Consider the following 23,859-nt stretch of genomic DNA (forward strand, 5'->3'; position numbering starts at 1 on the left):
CATGGAAAAGTTCGGGTCACTACAGTACCTACTCGTTAAATAAATTTCTTCCCGAAATTTTAAGCAGTTGGAGGTGTTGATGTATCTTCTGGAAATAAGTGCGGGTATTTCTTCTTCATCTGATCTTCTCGTTCCCAGGTGAACTCAGGTCTTCTACGAGAATTCCATTGAACTTTAACAATTGGTATCTTGTTTTGCTTAAGTCTTTTAACCTCACGATCCATTATTTCGACGGGTTCTTCGACGAATTGAAGTTTTTCGTTGATTTGGATTTCCTCTAACGGAATAGTGAGATCTTCTTTAGCAAAACATTTCTTCAAATTTGAGACGTGGAAAGTGTTATGTACAACTGCGAGTTGTTGTTGTAATTCAAGTCGGTAAGCTACTGGTCCGACACGATCAATAATCTTGAATGGTCCTATATACCATGGATTTAATTTCCCTCATTTACTAAATCGAACAACGCCTTTCCAAGGTGCAACCTTAAGCATGACCATCTCTCCAATTTCAAATTCTATATCTTTTCTTTTAATGTCGGCGTAGCTCTTTTGTCGACTTTGGGCGGTTTTCAACCGTTGTTGAATTTGGATGATCTTCTCGGTAGTTTCTTGTATTATCTCCGGACCCGTAATCTGTCTATCCCCCACTTCACTCCAACAAATCAGAGACCTGCACTTTCTACCATAAAGTGCTTCAAACGACGCCATCTCAATGCTTGAATGGTAGCTGTTGTTGTAGGAAAATTCTGCTAACGGTAGATGTCGATCCCAACTGTTTCCGAAATCAATAACACATGCTCGTAGCATGTATTCAAGTGTTTGTATCGTCCTTTCACTCTGCCCATCAGTTTGTGGATGATAGGCAGTACTCATGTCTACACGAGTTCCTAATTCTTGCTGTAATGTCTGCCAGAATCTTGAAATAAATCTTCCATCCCCATCAGAGATAATAGAGATTGGTATTCCATGTTTGGAGATGACTTCCTTCAAATACAGCCGTGCTAACTTCTCCATCTTGTCATCTTCTCTTATTGGCAGGAAGTGTGCTGATTTAGTGAGACGATCAACTCTTACCCAAATAGTATCAAAACCACTTGCAGTCCTTGGCAATTTAGTGATGAAATCCATGGTAATGTTTTTCCATTTCCGTTCTAGGATTTCGGGTTATTGAAGTAGACCTGATGGTTTCTGATGCTCAGCTTTGACCTTAGAACATGTCAAACATTCCCCTACGTATTTAGCAACATCGGCTTTCATACCTGGCCACCAAAAATGTTTCTTGAGATCTTTGTACATCTTCCCCGTTCCAGGATGTATTGAGTATCTAGTTTTATGAGCTTCTCTAAGTACCATTTCTCTCATATCTCCAAATTTTGGTACCCAAATTCTTTCAGCCCTATACCGGGTTCCGTCTTCCTGAATATTAAGATGCTTCTCCGATCCTTTGGGTATTTCATCCTTTAAATTTCCCTCTTTTAAAACTCCTTGTTGCGCCTCCTTTATTTGAGTAGTAAGGTTATTGTGAATCATTATATTCATATCTTTTACTCGAATGGGTTCTCTGTCCTTTCTACACAAAGCGTCGGCTACCACATTCGCCTTCCCCGGGTGATAATGAATCTCAAAGTCGTAATCATTCAACAATTCAATCCACCTGCGCTGCCTCATGTTCAGTTGTTTCTGATTAAATATATGTTGAAGACTTTTGTGGTCGGTATATATAATACTTTTGACCCCATATAAGTAGTGCCTCCAAGTCTTTAATGCAAAAACAACCGCGCCTAATTCCAAATCATGCGTCGTATAATTCTGCTCGTGAATCTTCAATTGTCTAGACGCATAAGCAATTACCTTTGTTCGTTGCATTAATACATAACCGAGACCATGCTTTGAAGCGTCACAATATATCACAAAATCATCATTCCCTTTAGGTAATGACAATATAGGTGCCGTAGTTAACTTTTTATTTAACAATTGAAACGCTTTCTCTTGTTCATCCTTCCATTCAAATTTCCTCCCTTTATGCGTTAATGCAGTCAAGGGTTTTGCTATTCTGGAAAAATCTTGGATGAACCTTCTGTAGTAACCAGCTAGTTTTAAAAATTGGCGTATATGCTTCGGAGTTTTCGGGATTTCCCATTTTTCAACGGTTTCAATCTTTGCTGGATCCACCTGAATACCTTCTTTGTTCACTACGTGACCGAGGAATTGAACTTCTTTCAACCAAAATGCACACTTTGAAAACTTACTGTACAATTTTTCTTTTCTCAGCAACTCTAGCACTTTTCTTAAATGTTCTTCATGCTCTTGATCATTCTTTGAGTAAATAAGTATGTCATCAATGAAAACAATGACAAACTTGTCAAGATATGGCCCCCACACTCGGTTCATGAGGTCCATGAACACAGCTGGTGCGTTCGTCAATCCAAACGGCATAACCATAAACTCGTAATGACCGTAACGCGTCCTAAAAGCAGTCTTTGGAATATCATCCTCCTTCACCCGCATTTGATCATACCCAGAACGTAAATCAATCTTCGAATAAACCGAAGAGCCTTGTAGTTGATCAAATAAGTCGTCGATTCTCGGTAGTGGGTAGCGGTTCTTGATGGTAAGTTTGTTCAACTCTCGGTAGTCAAACTACAACCTAAATGTATCATCTTTCTTCTTGACAAACAAAACAGGAGCTCCCCACGGTGATGTGCTTGGTCGAATGAAACCACGCTCTAAAATTTCTTGTAATTGGCTCTGAAGTTCCTTCATTTCGCTAGGTGCGAGTCTGTATGGAGAACGAGCTATTGGTGCATCTCCCGGTACAAGGTCTATTTGAAATTCAACAGATCAGTGTGGAGGTAGTCCCGGTAATTCTTTCAAAAATACATCGGGAAATTCTTTTGCGACTGGAACATCATTGATGTTCTTTTCTTCGGAATTGACTTTCTCGACATGTGCTAGCACAACATAGCAACCTTTTCTTATTAGTTTTTGTGCCTTCAGGTTACTAATAAGATTTAACTTCGCGTTGCTCTTTTCTCCGTACACCATTAAGGGTTTTCCTTTTTCTCGTATAATGCGAATTGCATTTTTGTAACAAATGATCGCTGCTTTTACTTCTTTCAACCAGTCCATACTGATTATCACATCAAATCCCTAACTCTACTGGTATCAAGTCAGTCTTAAATGTTTCGCTAACCAGTTTAATTTCTCGATTCCGACATATATTATCTGCTGTAATTAATTTACCGTTTGCTAATTCGAGTAAAAATTTATTATCCAAGGGCGTTGGTGAACAACTTAGTTTAGCACAAAAATCTCTACTCATATAGCTTCTATCCGTACCCGAATCAAATAAAACATAAGCAGATTTATTGTCAATGAGAAACGTACCCGTAACAAGCTCCGGGTCTTCCTGCGCTTCTGTCGTATTAATATTGAAAACTCTTCCGCGGCCCTGCCCATTAGTATTCCCCTAATTCGGGCAATTTCTACTAAAGTGGCCCGGTTTTCCACATCCAAAACAAACTATGGCAGTATTATTTGTTCCGACATTATTTGTTCCTTTAGTTCTGTTATGCATTGGTCCGTAGATTTCGCACTTCTTCGCGCTATGACCATTTCTTTTACACATGTTGCAAAATGTCGTGCAGAACCCCAGGTGATGCTCTTCACATCTTTGGCATGGCTGTTTTTGGTTTTTGTTGCCATTGTTGTTATTGAGATTGTTGTTGGGATTGTTATTGTTGCTGTTGTTATTGTTGTTATTGTTGTTGGGCTGGTTATTGTAGTTGTTGTTGGGACGTTTGTTGAAGTTGTTGTTGCGATTGATGTTGCGGTTATTGGGATTGTTGTTACGATCTTGGTTGTGATTGTTGTTGCTGTATTAGTGACTCTTGTCATTGGTTTCTTCCCACTTTCTCTTGACTTGTTTCATGTTAGCCTCTTCGGTCGCCTGCTTTTTAATCCTTCATTCGATCTGGTTCACTAATTTGTGAGCCATTCGACTCGCCTTTTGTATGGAGGCGGGCTCGTGTGAACTCACATCTTCTTGAATTCTTTCCGGTAACCCTTTTACAAATGCGTTGATCTTCTCTTCTTCGTCTTCAAACGTTCTTGGACACAATAGGCACAATTCTGTGAATCGTCGTTCGTACGTGGTGATATCGAAACCTTGTGTTCGTAGTCCTCTAAGATCTACCTTGAGCTTATTGACCTCTTTCCTGGGACGATACTGCTCGTTCATCAATTGCTAGAATGCTGACCATGGTAGTGCGTAAGCAGCATCTTGTCCTACCTGCTCGAGATAGGTATTCCACCACGTTAACGCCGTACCTGTGAAGGTATGCATAGCGTACTTAAATTTGTCCTCTTCAGTACACTTACTTATGGCAAACACCGATTCGACCTTCTCAGTCCACCGTTTCAATCCAATTGGTCATTCGGTTCCATCAAATTCCAAAGGTTTGCAGGCAGTGAATTCTTTGTATGAGCATCCTACACGATTTCTTGTGGAATTAGTTCCACTGCTAGATCCAGAGTTATTATTATTTTGCATTGCAGCCTGCACTGCAGCTATGTTCGCAGCAAGGAAAACACGGAAGTCTTCCTCACTCATGTTCAAGTTCTGACGAGTCGCCGGTGCCATTTCCTTCAAAAATAGCCATAAGAATTGAGTTAATCATAGAATTTAAGAGTAGTCATTAGTATTTCGTAGCATAATATGAACTTATTTATAAAATCTTTTTCTTCATATTAGCATTTTATAGTTTTAATTCGGGTAGTACCTACCCGTTAAGTTCATATTTAGCAGCTATTATACAATTCAACTACTACGATTCTATATGAAAAACTTATTATAATAATATTTCGCGTTCAAACTTTATACAAAATTTACAAACTTACAATACCGCTATTATACATATAGGATGAAATATAGCACATAAAAACTTTGCTACTCGGCAGCTATAAAGGCGATTTTAGTTAATACGCAAGTCGTTCAGCAAAAGAAATAAAGACACATAATTCACAAGTCCAGAAACAAGTCATGCATTCAGGTTTTACTAAGACGACTTCCCATCCTTGATCTTGTGGAAAATAACCGTTATGACCATTGGCTAGGCAGCATGTTGTAATGTCGTCAAAAGGACGAGGGTTTCGTAATGTCCAACAGCCCTGTAATAATCTAAAAACCTTGTTTCTCACCCCAACTACTGAATCCGTCACTTGTGGTAAGGTTTTATTTAAAAGCTACAATCCGATGTTCTTTTTCTCACTTTGGTAAGAAGCGAACATCACTAACCCGTAAGCATAACATGCTTCTTTATGTTGCATGTTAGAAGCTCTTTCTAATTCACGAAATCCTATGTTGGGATATGTTGAGTCAAAATAGGTTCTTAACCCGTAGCGTAAAATTGAATTTGGGTTCCCCGCATTTAACGCTTTAAAGAAAACACGGCGTAACTTACGGTCTCCCCAATGTGATATACCCCACCTATCAAAGGAAAGCCTTTAATAAACTAAGGCATTTCTGGAAAGTCTTTCAAATGTTTGACAAGTTAATTTCGCCATAACTAAATGTGCTGATGAATTCTGACCGACTCTAGACAAGATTTCCTCAATCATATCCTCTGGTAGGTCTTCTAAAATATTCGGTTGTCTACCCTTAACGTCCATTTTGTTTTTATACTGTAAGATAGACAAGGATTAGATTCGTAAAAGATAATTAACAAACAATACAAGCAATTTTTACATAGTACATAAAAGTACAAGCACACTATAATACATATAATACACAACATGATTACAACCCTCTAATCTGAATCACTGGTTTCTTCTTCTTCGGACTTGGTTCGTTTTCCTAATTTTCTAGGAATATATGGTGTTCCTCTAATACGAGCCGTCATTTTCCACAATGGTTTAGAAAAATCTGGTGGTTTAGAGGTTCCCGGGTCATTGTTACATTTTAGGATAAATGGATGTTGCCGATACATATAAAGTTCATCGGGGTTGGAATCGGGTTTCTCTATTTTTATACCTTTTCCCTTATTATTTTCTTTCGCTTTATTAAATTGGGTCGAGGTAATCTCTATAACATCATCGGAATCCACATCGGGATCCGATTCATCGGAAAATTGATAATCTTCCCAATATTTTGCTTCCTCGGTGGAAACACCATTGACCATTATTAACTTTGGTCCGTTGGTTGAGGATTTTCTTTTATGTAATCGATTTACTATAGGTATCAATATTTCTTACTCCCAAACCTCTTCCTCTTTCGGTTCCTCTTCTTCCGGTTCCTCCTCTTCCGGTTCCTCCTCTTCCGGTTCCTCTTTGGGAATTTGTGAATCTTCTCAAAATATATTCGACTCTTCATTATTATTAGGTGAATCGATGGGATTTGTACTAGTGGTAGACATCTATCACATAATATCAAACACATTAAGAGGTTAATATATCACATAATATTTACATGTTAATAATATATAGTTTCCAACGAAAGTGTTAAGCAATCGTTTTTAAAGAAAACACGGTCGAAGTCCAGACTCACTAATGTATCCTAACAAACTCGATAAGACACATTAATGTAAATTTCTGGTTCTCTAAGACCAACGCTCGGATACCAACTGAAATGTCCCGTTCATATTGATTATAAACGTTCCATATTAATTGATTTCGTCGCGAGGTTTTGACCTCTATATGAGACGTTTTTCAAAGACTGCATTCATTTTTAAAACAACCATAACCTTTATTTTATCGATAAATTTTTAAAAAGCATTACGTAGATTATCAAATAATGATAATCTAAAATATACCATTTACACAAGACCATTACATAATGGTTTACAATATGAATATATTACATCAAAAATAAGTTTCTTGAATGTAGTTTTACATAATATCATACAAGCATGAACTCCAAATCTTGTCCTTATTTTAGTATGCAACAGCGGAAGCTCTTAATAATCACCTGAGAATAAACATGCTTAAAACGTTAACAAAAATGTTGGTGAGTTATAGGTTTAACCTATATATTATCAAATCATAATAATAGACCACAAGATTTCATATTTCAATACATCCCATACATAGAGATAAAAATCATTCATACGGTGAACACCTGGTAACCGACATTAACAAGATGCATATAAGAATATTCCCATCATTCCGGGACATCCATCGGACATGATACAAAAACTCGAAGTACTAAAGCATCCGCTACAACGGATGGGGTTTGTTGGGCCCAATAGATCTATCTTTAGGATTCGCGTCAATTAGTAGACTGGTTTACAAATTCTTAGGTTACCAAGTAAAAGGGGCATATTTGGCTTCGATCGTTCAACCATAGAAAGTAGTTTCATGTACTTGTATCTATTTTGTAAAACATTTATAAAGCTGCATGTATTCTCATCCCAAAAATATTAGATTTTAAAAGTGGGACTATAACTCACTTTCACAGATTTTTACTTCGTCGGGAAGTAAGACTTGGCCACTGGTCGATTCACGAACCTATAACAAATATGTACATATATATCAAAGTATGTTCAAAATATATTTACAACATTTCTAATACGTTTTAATGTTTTAAGTTTATTAAGTCAGCTATCCTCGTTAGTTACCTACAACTAGTTGTCCATAGTTAGATGTACAGAAATAAATTGATATATATTATCTTGACCCAATCCACGACCCATTGTATACATGTCTCAGGCCAGATCACAACTCAAAGTATATATATTTTTGGAATCAACCTCAACCCTGTATAGCTAACTCCAACATTACTGCATATAGAGTGTCTATGGTTGTTCCAAATAATATATATAGATGGGTCGATATGATATGTCAAAACATTTTCATACGTGTCTATGGTATCCCAAGATTACATAATATATTAGAATATATGTATTATACAATATAAGTTAGCTAGGATATGATTAATATAGATTTGTTACCAATTTTCACGTAGCTACAACAAGTAAAAATATCCAATCTTGTTTTACCCATAACTTCTTCGTTTTAAATCCGTTTTGAGTGAATCCAATTGCTATGGTTTCATATTGAACTTAAGTTTATGAATCTATACAAAAAAGTATAAGTTTATAGTCGTAAATACAGGTTACAAGTCTTTTTTGTAAAGGTAGTCATTTCAGTCGAAAGAACGACGTCTAGATGACCATTTTGGAAAACATACTTCCACTTTGAGTTTAATCATGATTTTTGGATATAGTTTCATGTTCATAAGAAAAATCATTTTCCCAGAAGAACAACTTTTAAATCAAAATTTATCATAGTTTTTAATTAACTAACCCAAAACAGCCCGCGGTGTTACTACGAAGGCGTATATCCAGTTTTACTGTGTTTTTCGTGTTTTCAGGTTTTAAATCATTAAGTTAGAATATCATATAGATATAGAACATGTGTCTAGTTGATTTTAAAATTTAAGTTAGAAGGATTAACTTTTGTTTGCGAACAAGTTTAGAATTAACTAAACTATGTTCTAGTGATTTCAAGTTTAAACCTTCGAATAAGGTAGTTTTATATATATGAATCGAATGATGTTATGAACATCATTTCTACCTCAAGTTTTGTGGATAAACCTACTGGAAATGAGAAAAATAGATCTAGCTTCAAAGGATCCTTGGATGGCTTGAAAGTTCTTGAAGCAGAATCATGACACGAAAACAAGTTCAAGTAAGATTTCCACTCGAAATAAGATTGTTATAGTTATAGAAATTGAATCAAATTTTGAATATGAGTATTACCTTGTATTAGAAAGATATCTTACTATAAATAAGAAAGATTTCTTGAGGTTGGATGATCACTTTACAAGATTGGAAGTAAGCTAGCAAACTTGGAAGTATTCTTGATTTTATGAAACTAGAACTTATAGAATTTATGAAGAACACTTAGAACTTGAAGATAGAACTTGAGAGAGATCAATTTGATGAAGAAAATTGAAGAATGAAAGTATTTGTAGGTGTTTTTGGTCGTTGGTATATGGATTAGATATAAAGGATGTGTAATTTTGTTTACATGTAAATAAGTCATGAATGATTACTAATATTTTTGTAATTGTATGAGATATTTCATGCTAGTTGCCAAATTATGGTTCTCACATGTGTTAGTAGTCTTGTTTTTACATATGTAGTTCATTGTTAATACACTTAATGACATGTTTACTTATCATTTATCATGATTAAGCATAGTGTATCAATATCTTAATATGATTCATATGTATTTAGTAAGACGTTGTTATAACGATAATCGTTATATATATCGTTTCGAGTTTCTTAATTCAATAAACTCAATTTTATGTATATAACTCATTATTAAAATACCTAATGAGATACTTACTTATCATAATATAATGTTAACTATATATATAATCATATATATGTCATCATATAGTTTTTACAATTTTTAACGTTCGTGAATCACCGGTCAACTTGGTGGTCAATTGTCTATATGAAACCTATTTAAATTAATCAAGTCTTAACAAGTTTGATTGCTTAACATGTTGGAAACACTTAATCATGTAAATAACAATTTCATTTAATATATATAAACATGGAAAAGTTCGGGTCACTACACACTCCATCTTGATCTAAATTTTCCAGCGAACTTCTTGAACCGAGAATTGAAGAGCAGAACTTTATCTCCAGGGGCAAACTTTGTAGGAATCAATTTTGTGTCATGTGTAAGCTTTGTTCGTTCCTTGTAGATGTATGACGTTTCGTATGCTTGGTCTCTTAATTCGGCGAGCACGTTCATTTGCATTTTTCGATGTTTTGCGGTAACTGAAGGATCGAGGTTGCAGGTCTTCAGCGCCCAGAGAGCATTATATTCAAGTTCCAGTGGAAGGTGACAGGCTTTTCCATTGATCATGCGGTATGGTGTAGTTCCTAGAGGATTCTTGTAAGCAGTTACGAATGCCCACAGAGCATCATCGAGTTTTTCGGCCCATTTATTTCCATGATGGCCGACAGTTCATTCTAAGATTCTTTTGAGTGCTGTGTTCGTGACCTCTGCTTGTCCGTTGGTCTGCGGATGAAAGGCAGTGGACATTTTTTGGGTAACTCCGTATTATTGCATCACCTTCATAAATTGAGTATTACAGAAGTGTGTGCCTCTATCATTTATTATAGCACGGGGAGCTCCAAATCTGCAGAAGAGTCTCTTCAGGAAGTTGGTGACGACTTTGGCATCATTAGTCGGAAATGCTTGGGCTTCGACCCATCTGGAGACGTAATCTACTGCTACGATGACATATTCTTTCCCATTAGACTTTAGGAATGGGCCCATGAAGTCTAATCCTCATATATAGAAGATCTCGCAAGCTTGGATATTAGTCCGAGGCATCTCATTCATCATAGAGATAATACCTTGCCTTTGGCATGCGTCGCAACGCTTTACAAGCTCTTGCGCACTCGGAATATAGACGGCCAATAGAATCCTAATTCGTAGACTTTTCTTGCGGTTAAATTTTCTCCATGATGACCTCCAGTTGGTCCATGGTGACATTGGTAAAGAATCCCTGCTGCTTGTTTTTTGTCTACGCACCTCCTGATTATCTGATCAGGGCAAATTCTAAACAGGTAAGGATCTTCCCAGTAGTAGTACTTAGCATCCCTGAAGAACTTCCTTCTTCGGGAGGTGCTCATTCCCTTCTGTACTACTCCGACAACTAGGTAGTTGGCCATGTCGGCATACCAAGGAGTGTCAGTAAATTGTGATCCTATGTGAGTTTATCCTAAACTCATAAGTTGTTCTTCCGGAAATTTATCTATGATATCTCGTTCAGCAAGTTGTTCCATCGCTGGGTTCTCCAAACGACTAAGATGGTTTGCTGCGACGTTCTCTGCTCCTTTCTTATCTTTAATCTCATTATCGAATTCCTCAAGGAGTAAGATCCATTGTAGGAGTCTTGGTTTCACGTCTTTCTTAGTGAATAGATATTTGAGGGCTGAATGATCTGTATAGACTGTAGTTTTGGACAGGATGAGAAAGGAACGGAATTTGTCGAAGGCTAATACTACGGCTAGCAGTTCCTTTTCCGTGGTAGTGTAATTCTCTTGAGCTCCAGTTAAGGTTTTGCTTGAGTAATAGATTGGATGAAAGTGTTTATCTACCCGTTGTCCAAGCACAGATCCAACTGCGAAGTCACTCACATCACATATGATTTCAATTGGTAGACTCCAATTAGGAGCTATCATGATGGGCGCATGTGTTAGCTATTCTTTCAGATAGTTGAATGCTTTTCGACATTCTTTATCGAAGACAAACGGGACTTCCTTTCCTAGAAGATGAGTGAGAGGTCGTGTGACCTTTGAAAAATCCTTAATGAAACGTCGGTAGAAACCGGTGTGTCCTAGGAAACTCCTTACCGCTCTTACTGTGGTAGGTTCTGGAAGCTTAGTAATGGTCTCAATCTTAGCCTTATCAACTTCTATTCCTACTTTTGAAATCTTATGTCCTAAAACTATCCCTTCTTTAGCCATGAAGTGACATTTTTCCCAATTCAGAACTAAATTTGACTCTTCACACCGGGTGAGCATCTTGTCAAGGTTTTGTAGGCACGAATCAAAGGTACTACCAAAGACTGAGAAGTCGTCCATAAAGAACTCCATACAACGTTCAATCATGTCGTGGAATATTGCCACCATGCATCGCTGGAATGTAGATGGTGCATTGCATAACCCAAAGGACATGTGTCGATAAGCAAATGTTCCATAAGGACAAGTAAAGGTTGTTTTCTCTTAGTCCTTTGAATCGAGGGGAATTTGAAAGTTGCCGGAAAAACCGTCAAGGAAACAGTAGTATTCATTTCCTGATAGACGTTCTAACATTTGATCGATGAAAGGTAATGGAAAATGATCCTTTCGGGTTGCATCGTTTAGTTTACGATAATCTATGCAAACCCTCCAACCGGTGACTTTCCGAGTTGGAATAAGTTCATTATTCTCATTTTGAATTACGGTTGTCCCTCCCTTTTTGGGTACCACTTGAACAGGACTAACCCATGGTGAATCAGAGATAGGATAGATCAGACCGGCTTCCAGAAGTTTGATTACTTCTTTCTTGACGACTTCTTGAAAAATAGGGTTGACCCTTCTTTGCCTTTGAACTGAAGATTTGAAATCATCTTCCATGAAGATATTATGGGTGCAATAGTTGGGGCTGATCCCTTTGATGTCAGAGATCTTCCAAGCAATTGCCTTCTTATGTGATTTTAATTCTTGAATCAATTTCGCCTTCTCTTGTGGCGTGAGGTCTTTCGAGATGATTACAGGGAGTCGCGATTCTCCTTCTAAGAATGCATACTCCAGATTGTCGTGTAACTTCTTTAACTCCAATTCCGGAGGTTCCTCGATAGATGGCTGATAATGCTAAAAACGAACATATATTTCATAGCATTATCCCTCAAGAAAGACAAGCTTTTAGTTGCAATTGTTCTATTTACAAGTGATATTCGTTTAAATAATAAAAGGTGAAGACAAAAGACAGATTCGACGAATTGAAGACGCAAACGACCAAAAAGCTCAAAAGTACAAAATACAATCAAAGTGGTTCAAATTATTGATGAGAAACGTCTCAAAATTACAAGAATACAAGACGCGAAACGCAAAATACAAGATATTAAATTGTACGCAAGGTCGTTCGAAAATCCGGAATCGAGACATGAACCAACTATCAACGCGCGACGCAACGGAGCTAAAATTACAAGTCAACGGAGTACAAGAATATAATATAATATATATATATATATATATATATATATATATATATATATATATATATATATATATATATATATAATTATATTTAATTATATATATTATATTATATAATAAATAAATAAGCAGCCCATGTTTTTAAAGACTTTTGAGCTCTCCCAGCTGGCCATGCGATCGCATGGCCTGGAAGAACAAAAACCATGCGATCGCATGGCCCTGAAATCCTGGCGACACCCTATAAATTTCGCAGTTTTTGGTTGATCTTTTATCATATATCCATCCATCTCTCTATCTATAAACGTGTGTATATATATATATATATATATATATATATATATATATTTATATTTTAATTTTAATTTTAATTTTCAATTCTAATAATAAGGGTATGTTAGCGAATGTTGTAAGGGTGTAAGTCGAAATTCTGTCCGTGTAACGCTACGCTATTTTAATCACTGTAAGTTATGGTTAATGTTATTTTTAAATTAATGTCTCGTAGCTAAGTTATTATTATGCTTATTTAAGACGAAGTAATCATGATGTTGGGCTAAAATATTTAAAATTGGGTAATTGGGCTTTGTACCATAATTGGGGTTTGGACAAAAGAACGACACTTGTGGAAATTAGACTATGGGCTATTAATGGGCTTTATATTAACTAAACGATACCTCGTTAAATTAATATATAGACTTATAATTTGACGTATTTATATATAACCACATACGCTTGACTGGGTACGGTGAGCGGGATATCTATAAATACCAATAATTGTTCATTTTACCGGACACGGAACTGGATTAATAGTTAATAGACTTGTTGAAACAGGGGTGGATTACATTCAAGGGTAATTGGTGTAATTGTTAACAAAGTAGTAAAACCTTGGTTTACACGCAGTCGATAACCTGGTGTATTCATTAAACAAAGTATTAAAACCTTGTTACAATTCGAATCCCCAATTAGTTGGAATATTTGACTTCGGGAATAAGAATAATTTGACGAAGACTTTCGCACTATATATTTATGCCTGATGGACTATTATGGACAAAGCCGTATGGATATATCGAATAATCCAGGACAAAGGACAATTAACCCATGAGAATAAACTAAAAACAACACGTCAAACATCATGATTACGGAAGTTTAAATAAGCATAATTCCTTTATTTTCATATTTAATTGCACTTCTAATTATCGTACTTTTATTTATTGTCTTTGTATTTAATTGCACTTTTAATTATCGTACTCTTTAATTATCGCAATTTTATTTTATCGCACTTTTATTTATCGCAATTTCATTATTGTTATTTACTTTACGCTTTAAATTAAGTTGTATTTATTTTTAATATTTTACATTAGGTTTTAACTGCGAGTAAAAGTTTTAAAATCGACAAACCGGTCATTAAACGGTAAAAACCCCCCTTTTATAATAATAATATTACTTATATATATATTTGTATTTTTATAAGTTAAAACTAATATAGCGTTAAGCTTGTTTAAAAGATTCCCTGTGGAACGAACCGGACTTACTAAAAACTACACTACTGTACGATTAGGTACACTGCCTATAAGTGTTGTAGCAAGGTTTAGGTATATCCATTCTATAAATAAATAAATATCTTGCGTAAAATTGTATCGTATTTAATAGTATTTCGTTGTAAAAATAATACTATTTCCTAGTACACCTCGCACACATCAATGGCTTCATCCTAGCTATTTCCTTTCGGTCTAACGAGTCATACTTCTCCTGGAATTCTGATTCTTCAGTAGCGGTCACTGATGCTATCTGTTCTTCATTTGTAGAAATTGTCCTTCTTAATGCTTCCTCTTCAGAAACGTCTTCTTTAGTTTAGAAGGTAGGTTCGGGAAACTCCTCACAGTCCTCCTTTGACTGGGGTTTCTGATGTACCGGAATGAAATCTGTTTCTTCATTCAGTCTTCTCCTTAGTAGAGATAAATGAATGCCTTGTCCTAGCGGTGCTATTTGAATAGTCTTTCCAAGAAAGTTACTTTCAGAGAGGGAAGATATGTGTTGACTAAGGTTTATGGCTGACTGGTTGTCAAGATTTCCTTCAGGAGGTGTAAAGAACAGATCCTTAGAAATTTGATCTTGACTATATATAGCCATGGTCTCTTCCAGGTATTCGTTGACGAGTTCTTGAAAAGAATCAGAGAGATTCACATCTTCTTCCTTAGGATGGTTCATGAGGTGATCAACATTTAATGTGATTTCTTCTCCTCCAACCCTTAACTTCAATGATTTCTCGTGAACGTCAATTACGGCCTTGGCAGTATTTAGGAATGGTCTGCCAAGAATGAGTGGGACCTTCGTGTCTTCCTCAATATCTATAATGATGAAATTAACGGGAAACGCGAACTTATACACTCTAACTAGGACATCCTCAGCTATTCCCTGAGGAATCTTAACTGATCTATCCGCGAGTTGGATAGTCATTCTGGTAGGCCTTAAGTCATTTAATCCTAGCTTTTTGAATAATGAATAGGGCATTAGGTTTGCACTGGCTCCTAAGTCTGCTAACGCATTGCTAATTTGGACATCTTGCAGGTAGCAAAGTACCGTAAATCTTTCTGTATCTCCTAACTTAGGGGAAATTCCATGTTGTAACACTAACGAGCATTCTTCACTTAAGGGCAAGCTAACTATCTCTCTTAATCTTTCTTTGTTTGAAAGCAGTTCTTTGAAAAATTTAGCGCAGTTTGGCATTTCTACTAAAACATCTACTAGTCGTACATTCAAATGCAAATTCTTGATAATATCCCAATACTTAGCTAATTGCGCTTCTTGTTTTTCCTTCCTAAGCCTACCTAGGAAAGGTATGCGGGCACGCGGAATAATTTTCGGGGCCTTAGGAGAGATAGGTTCCGGTGGGTTGACCACTGGGTCAATTAGCACAGGTTTCTTATCGAAAAAATCTTGTATGGGTATATTGACAGTTGTTTCCTTCCCTCCTCTAGTAATTACTAGGGCATCAAACTCACTGCACTCTATATCAACTTTAGTGGTTAACCGTTTAAGCGTAAGCTGAAAATTAATGATTAGTTCTTCAAAAGTCTTTATCAAGGTGTCGAACTTATTTTGACATTCTATGACTTGAAGGTTTATTGCGTATTGCTTTTCATAAATTCAACTAAAATTTCCCTAGAGTGGAGAGTAGGTTTGTGCAACGGGAAGATTATATTATGATCCGAGCTATTTTGCTGTTTATGTGCCCATTTAGGGTAAGGATACCTTAGATTGGTTCTAGTAGCATCAGAGTTTATAGGAATTGGTAAATTTTGAAGAGTGAGGGTGAGAACTTGTAACCTGGTTTCTAGCATTTTTACCGTATGAACGAAGACGTCATCCTTCTCAGCAGCTTCATTATTCCAATCTTCCTGTTGTGCAGCTATTGTGTCTAAGAGATTCCATGCTTCGTCTGTTGTTCGGGACATGAAATTGCCTTACGAGGCCATGTCTAGGAGAGACTTATCATCCTTGGTCAAACAATTGTAAAACGTACAGATTATGTCTGCCCGGCTTAACGAATGATTCGGACATCTTTTAAGCAACATCTTTATTCTATTCCATGCTAGACACAATGACTCATTTTCTTTTTGAGAAAAGTTTGTGATGTCATTTCTTAAACAGGTTTGCAGGGAGGGTGGATAAAATTTGTTTACAAATTTAGTGGCTAAATCCTCCCATGTATGGATTGAATTCGGGTTAAGTTCGTCAAACCATGCTAAAGCGTGTGCAGAAAGTGAATATTGAAAAAGATGAAGTTTTAAAATATTTTTCTCATTTTCTTCCTTCTTAAAAGAGTCAACTAAATTTGTTTAAATGAAAGTTTGGATCGTCAGTCGGTAATCCTTGAAATTTACAGATCATACTGACTAGTTTAATCTTATGTGAACAGATTTTAGGAATTCCTTCGGTTCCTAAGGTGATTGGTCCTCCTCTTTCCTCTAAGATGACTTATGCATAGAAGCAAGGGTGTCTTGTTGTTCCATTTTTTTCTGTTTAAAAAGACTTAAAAGTAACTTTTAGAAAATATTAATTTACTAAAAGGATCGATAATTTAATAAAAATAATTATTCTTGAAATTCGGTCGCTAACCAGATCGGATATCTTTACTGATAGGATTTCTTACAGATTACTTGTATCGAGGTGTCCAGGCTGACTACGGAGAGGCAGGAACCTTTTGGTTCCAATATAATTAGAGACTGTTCAGAAAATCCAACAACCAAGTCCGTGTATAATTATCTTTCTTAGACACCACCAAACAATACATTGTCTATTTAAAAATCTTTCTCGATCAAAATATTCAATCCCCGACAGTGGCGCCAAAAAAAAGCAGTGATATGCTACTAACGGACGGTTTTATTTGTGCGGTGTCGTTAGGTCGCAGGATGTCCGATTCGGTAGCACACAGTGTCTTCGTTTATTTATATTTTGTGGGGCCTAAATTTACTTTTACTTTATAAGGTGTAGAAGGTGTTAGTTAACCTAGTGTCGTATTTTTTTCTGATTAACGAATTGAAGATCAAGTGGATAATTGTCTTTTAGTTAAATTACCTGGATAAAATATAGTAGTTGATTTTAGCTAAAAGTCCTAAGTGCGGAAAAGTAAATAAAGTAGAAGGATATCCGGAGTATGCAGATCAGGGAAATTTTGACCAAGATATTAGTATTGGGTTAGGGGAAGGTAATTATGCTTATGTTAAGACTATGATTGGAATGATGTAGATCTGGTTGGATGAGCCAATTACACATACCTACTTATCTCTGAACTCTCGGAGTTCTCTTTGAGTAGTGAGAAGTATATCACTTGGTTGTATAATTGAAAGGTAACAATACCTCGGAGATTATCCTCAGTAAAGTACTAGGTTTATTAGTGAGTTAAGCTCTAATCCTAACCCTCTTTATCAGTTCAGGGCTTAAGGAGGAAAGATGTCACCGGGCAGGGGAACGAAATCCAATAGTTTGGCTGTTGTGCGTACGAAACTACACTGATCACAAACGGAAGGAATCCGTCGGTTTAAGTTGACAAAACCTTAAATGAAAACTAACAACCATTCCATCATACTAATGAGATCATATCAATCCAAACATTATACAGCATCACAGTCAATATACTGATAGTAAAGCAGATAGAAACCTAATGAATACCTAAACAGTTGATATGACTAAGACCTAAGGCAACAATCAAACAAGAACATGCAATAGGCTTAGGTCCACAGTGAAGGCACTAACTAGATCTTAACAGCTCCTAAGAGGTCTCTTCAGAACAGTCAATAGGCATACTAGGTCATTCATATCTCAATTCCTAAGTTCCGTGTCCTAAAAGCGCATTAAATGCCTCTCGGGAACTCCGGCCATACCGAGTTCATAGAATCTTCAGATACAGTATAACCAGGGGTCTTAATCCTATGAAGTAGCTAATTTCATATAGGCGGACAAGTCTTGATCACAACCTAGGTTGGTCAATCCTTAAGATGCTAGCATACAAATCTATCAGACTTCCTAGTTCAGTATTATGACAGTAATCGTACTAAATTAATTTAATTACGCTAACCCAAACTTCTATCATGGCAACATACAGATTAATTAAGCTATCATGATAATATCGGAACACATTATTAAACATAAAAAGTAAGAACACATATTTAATACAAAAGACAAGCGTTTCGGATAAAAACCTGAAAAGGCCGAAGAAATATGCCCGAGATCGCATGGACTCGCCGGGATATCCTCCGGAAAATAAAAGATAAGCTAACTACTACTAAAGACTAACTAAAAGCTTGAAAATATTAAATGAATTACAAATTGAGTGTGTGTTAGAATGGATGGAGAGCCCTTTAAATAGACTTGATTTTTTCCTGCAAACGACTGGCAGGCCGTTTGGCAGGCCGTTTTTGGAGGCCGTTTGCTAAGGCAAGCCGTTTATCAAGCCTGTTTGCTCTGACCGTTTGGCAGGCCATTTGTCATACTGGCAGGTCGTTTGGCAAGCCGTATGGCAGGCCATTTGCTGGCCTGGTCAGCCTGATTTCACTTGATCGTAACTTGATTTCTTATCTTTCACCGTTTTCGCTCTAGAATCTTCGTTTTAGCTCCGTTTTACTTGATTATTTTTGCATCGCCTTCGTAATTACTTAATCTAAAAAATCAACCGAAAAAATGATAATTTTGCCGAAAAGGTTTAAATCTTTATTGTTCTAGGGCTTAATATTGGGGATAAAAATGTGACTTTTTGCCCGATATCAGTGTTCTTACGGAGTATGCAATAAAATTGAGATAAACAAAGCCTTCTGAATCGAAAGGTATAAGTTTAAGGTAGAAGCTCGTGGCTGACAGGGTTCCTAGAAACATTGTGAGATGCTTCCTGCTCAATCAAATCGTAAGTACATCGAGGTGATAGTGAACAACGTCAATTTATTGTGCTCAATTGACTACCTAATAAATTTGTGCGATCTCAAGTGAGGACTAAGTTTAAGATTATTTACCCATGTGTGCAAGTGATTTTCAAAAAGTCTGGGAGAAAAGTCTAATAAGTTTATTGATATTCAATGACTGAAAGTGTAAGTACTTGAAAATTTAAAATGGAACAAAAAGTTCTGAATGAATGAATTTAACGATGTTAAAATTGCTAATTATAGTTCAGTTCTGATCCCAAGAAAAATGTTGATTAATTCATTTTCTCACAAAAATATGATGTTATGCTATGTTAGCTGTATAGTTTGTTCATGATAGTTTAATCTGGTTTGTTTATGTAAGTTGGATACCAAGATTAGTAGTTTACTATGTCATGCTTGTGATATTCACTATGCGGTTAGTTTATTGATTTAATTTTTCATAATGTATATGTTTGCATTTATTTTTTCCATAGTTTGTATTATTGCATGTTTACATTGCATCTGCATAAAGATTAGTTTCAATATCTTAGTTGCTGCATGTGTGCATCCATATTATGAAAAATACAAAAAGATTTTGGTGTGTTTTAGCATAAACTTTAAAAAATACAAAAATAGTTTCTATTTGTTTTATTTTTGGGTTACTCATGTGAATCAAAATTGACGTATCAGACTGTAGCTAAGTGTGTTCGAAAAGCTAAAGATGTTTTTGCTTATTGAAATTCAAAATGTATAAGTGTTTAAACATTGTTTGAATTTTGAATGATTGTGAAAAATGTTGAGTCAAAATGGTCAATTCAGTGTGTGTTTGAAATAGATGTTTTATATGATCAACATTTTATCAAAGATGATATACGTACAAGCCATGTTAACTGAAAGAAGAGTTAAAGTTGGAGCTTCTGAAGTTCTGATGAATGTGAAGGAATGGCGTACGTGAGAGAAAGGAATAAAGCTGCTTAATTAATCGTCTCAATGATTATAATTGTTATGTTGTGAAGAAACGAGAGATTGATTATATCTAACGTGCTAATGGTTATATATGTCATTGTACTTTGTGATGTTACCATGTGCAAGTTATGAAGCTTTAGAAGGAAACAAAAATTACTGTGGGGTAATCAAAACCTTCTGATTATTTATGGGCCAAACAAAGTCAAATTTTAATTTTCGCTGCGTATATGAAGATTTGAAGAGATGGAAGAACTTAAAGTCACAACAGTCATTAGTTAGGGTTAATCTGATGACTAGTGAGCTTTAAAGATTGCCGAGTACAAGTCTCCGAATATCGAAAGAGATTTTACTTAAAGGTTCAAGAAACTGTATTTCTTGGTGATTGTGTTGACTTGCAATTATCACTGGAATATGATAAGGATAAAGATAAAGAGAAAAGATATGTGCCATACAAGAGAGTTTATTGGTGTATAAGGGGAAATCAAGTGAAGCTAGATGTTACGCCACATCCAAGGGGGAGTGTATTGATCCTCTATAAGAATTGATGGTGTATAAGTTTGGGTAAAGAAGAAATGTTGATAGAACTAGGTCCTAGGAGGAGTTTGTTGGTGCATATAAGTCCCTAGTTATATCAACTAAAGCAAGATTAAAGTTGGTCGGGCCTGAGGAATGACAGACGGGCCCGTGATCGAATGAAGCCCAAGACGAGTATAAATAGACGGGCAAAGCTTCATTTGGAGGTTGGTCATCCACACACCTCCATATCGTTTTCTCTCAATAAACACAGATCCAAAACCCATACAAGTCGAATTAACGACTCTAGGCATCGATCTAATCAATCGTTCTTGATTGGTTCGACTAAATCGACACCCGAAAGTCATCGAATTCGCTAGAAAACTCGATCCGAAGATCCGAATAGCTACAACACAACCGGTCGTCGCCGCCACCATGAACAACCACCACCAAATATATCTATTAAAAAAAAGCATAGTTCATTTAAATGTACAGTTGACAAAATCAATTTATGCATTTATTCAAAACACTCCAAATTATGCACCTGCTGCGAGAAACTTAGTTGCCCAAAAATAATGGCTTAATCGCCTGAAAACTAAAAAAAAGATTTGAGCAGTTTCCAGAATGTGTAAACCTTCGGCGATGCCTATTGTTGGCGTGTGGTGGAGTAAATAGCAGCAAAATCAGTTGCGTTTTGTTCGTAACGTAAAATCGTGTTAAATGGGGTTGGAGATGACTTCCAATATCCAGAGAAAAGAGGAAGAAATAAACATCAAATGTATGGTAAGTTTTGGTTATGAGTTTGTGTTGGAGAAGAAAAAGGTAGCAGAGAGAATTGGTATTTTTTGTTTATTACGGATTACTAATTGTTGTCATTTGGACTGTGAACCGAAGAAACGGACGTCAAATGATTTATCAATTGAAATGGAATTAAGTTTTTGTGGGCTCTAATGCAGAGGAAAGGGAAAACATGTGGATAACCCACCCACCTTCAATATATATCAATCATGGGAATGAATTACTCCATCCATCCCATATCTATCGTCCATTATTCTTTTTTTTGATGTTCCAAATTTATTGTTTACGTCCAAATGGAAAAGAAAAATGTGATAAATTTCTTTTATGTCCCTACTTTATACATGTAAGACAAAAAAATAGTTTAAAAGTAAGGGGTAAAACTAAAAAGTGGACAGACTAGTATATGTGTCAGGTACCTTTTCTTAAACTGTGTGTTTTTTGTCTTGGTACAATAGATTTGAGACGGAGTGAGAATTTATTTTATTTTATATATTATGAAATTTAAGGTATTACATTATATTATGATGTCTATGTCTATGTCTATGTGTACTAGAATATAATATAAGTACTACAAAGGCCCAAATCCTAAGAAGCTCAAATTCTATTCTATGTCCAACAACATATCAACCAAACCAAATTAAAATTTTGAATAATTTTAAGTACTATATATACGATACGATAAACAAATTAAAATCAGACATCATGTAACAAATTTTAAGTTTAATAACTAATATGATATGGCTATATACGACTCTAATTATAAATATATGAAGCGAATTCATTAGCTCTAATTATAATATGGTTAAATATTTGTAATGTAAATATACCATTAACAAATTCAGCTACTTAAACGCAGGCAATCGATAATTCACAAACCCGACGCGCAAGCAAGGGCTTACCACTAGTTAGTATATATTTTTCCTTCTATCATTCGTGAAGGAAAAGTTGCATAAAATGTGTTCACACGATGGAAGGAAGAAGGTTTTTTTGACAGTATAGTTTACAACGGTTAAATATTAGCATATGTGGTTATGTGTAATGAACGTGCAAATTGTCTGTCCGACAAGAGACCCTTGTAGTTTTAAGGAGTGTTAACGTAATTAACCCTTCACTACGGGCATTCAGTATGCAATAAAGGTCATAAGCCCCTAATCATTTGGTACTGTGCACATATATGGAGTGTCTGTTCCAAGTAATTAGTAAATCCCCCTTTATTGGGAAAGTTAGTTACGTGAACTATGTAAGTGTGAAGTGTCACAAAGGTTGGAGAATTCGAATCTCAGTGAAATCTCGTTTGGACATCTTTGGAAAGATCTCGACATCTCGAAAAAATATCGAAGAGATTTCAGATGCAACTTTTTAGTTGTTTTAATATAACTTAACTATATATATAAAAATAAATAAATATATGTATATTTATATACATTATTACGAGATGTTACAAGAAAATCCGAGAAATTGGCTAGTAAATCAAAGATTTGACGAGAAAATTCGTGAAATAAGCGAGAAAATTTATAAAAATTGAGATTTAACCAAGTTTAATCCCGTTGACCGAGAAATCTCGGGTCGGGAGATGGACATCTCGTCTCGGCTTCTTTACAAAAACGAGATCTCTGGGAGAACTAACGATATATACAAAACTGAGTGTCACGACAACACAATTTATATAACTAACTCCCCTCCTATGAATAAGTGATGAGGGCCATTTTTTTTTTCCTTAAACTGCAAAGAGCTTTCATAAAAAAAAACCACTCCATCTAGTAAGGCACTAGGGAAGGAGCGCCAACACTTACAATGACTTTACAAGCCGAGGGCTATTCATTTGAACATCTTTCACTCACCATAAACTCACTTTACTAAAATCTATTAAGATACTTGATATTAGTAGAGTTACGATCATATCCCACTTAAACCTTAACGGAATTTGTCATCGCATAGTTAGTTTCTCGTCACATGAGAATTTACATGCGGATCCAAATCTCGATCGGATTTGTACGGTAATTGGAGAGCGATCTATAATTTCAATTTCGCACTCAGATATTTTGATTCAATCGAATTACGCTTTATCATTCATCCATAGACTTAAACCTTAACCTTTTAGTTGGGGGCTACCTCGATACTTCTAGTTCACTTGATCTTTGGTTTTGACATACATATTCTGTTCTTTACTTTATACTCGTAATGAATAATAATTAATGACAATATTTCATAAGATATCTCTGTAACAATGGAAGTTAACACAATCACTAAACAAAGATTAATAACAAGCTGATGTATGATGTTAACAAAGAATCAAAGATAAAATCCCAAAATAAAAGATATATAGCTAGATGTTGATGTTAACAAAGAATAAAACAAATCACAATTAAAGAAAACGAAAGTTATGTTTCATTATTGTTTTAATAGTTCGTCTGTCTATTCGCTACAATTTTTTATTTAAGCAGCGAACTCCTAATACAATGAACT

The sequence above is a fragment of the Rutidosis leptorrhynchoides genome, chromosome 11 (assembly GCF_046630445.1).
Source record: "Rutidosis leptorrhynchoides isolate AG116_Rl617_1_P2 chromosome 11, CSIRO_AGI_Rlap_v1, whole genome shotgun sequence".
Taxonomy (NCBI): Eukaryota; Viridiplantae; Streptophyta; class Magnoliopsida; order Asterales; family Asteraceae; genus Rutidosis; species Rutidosis leptorrhynchoides.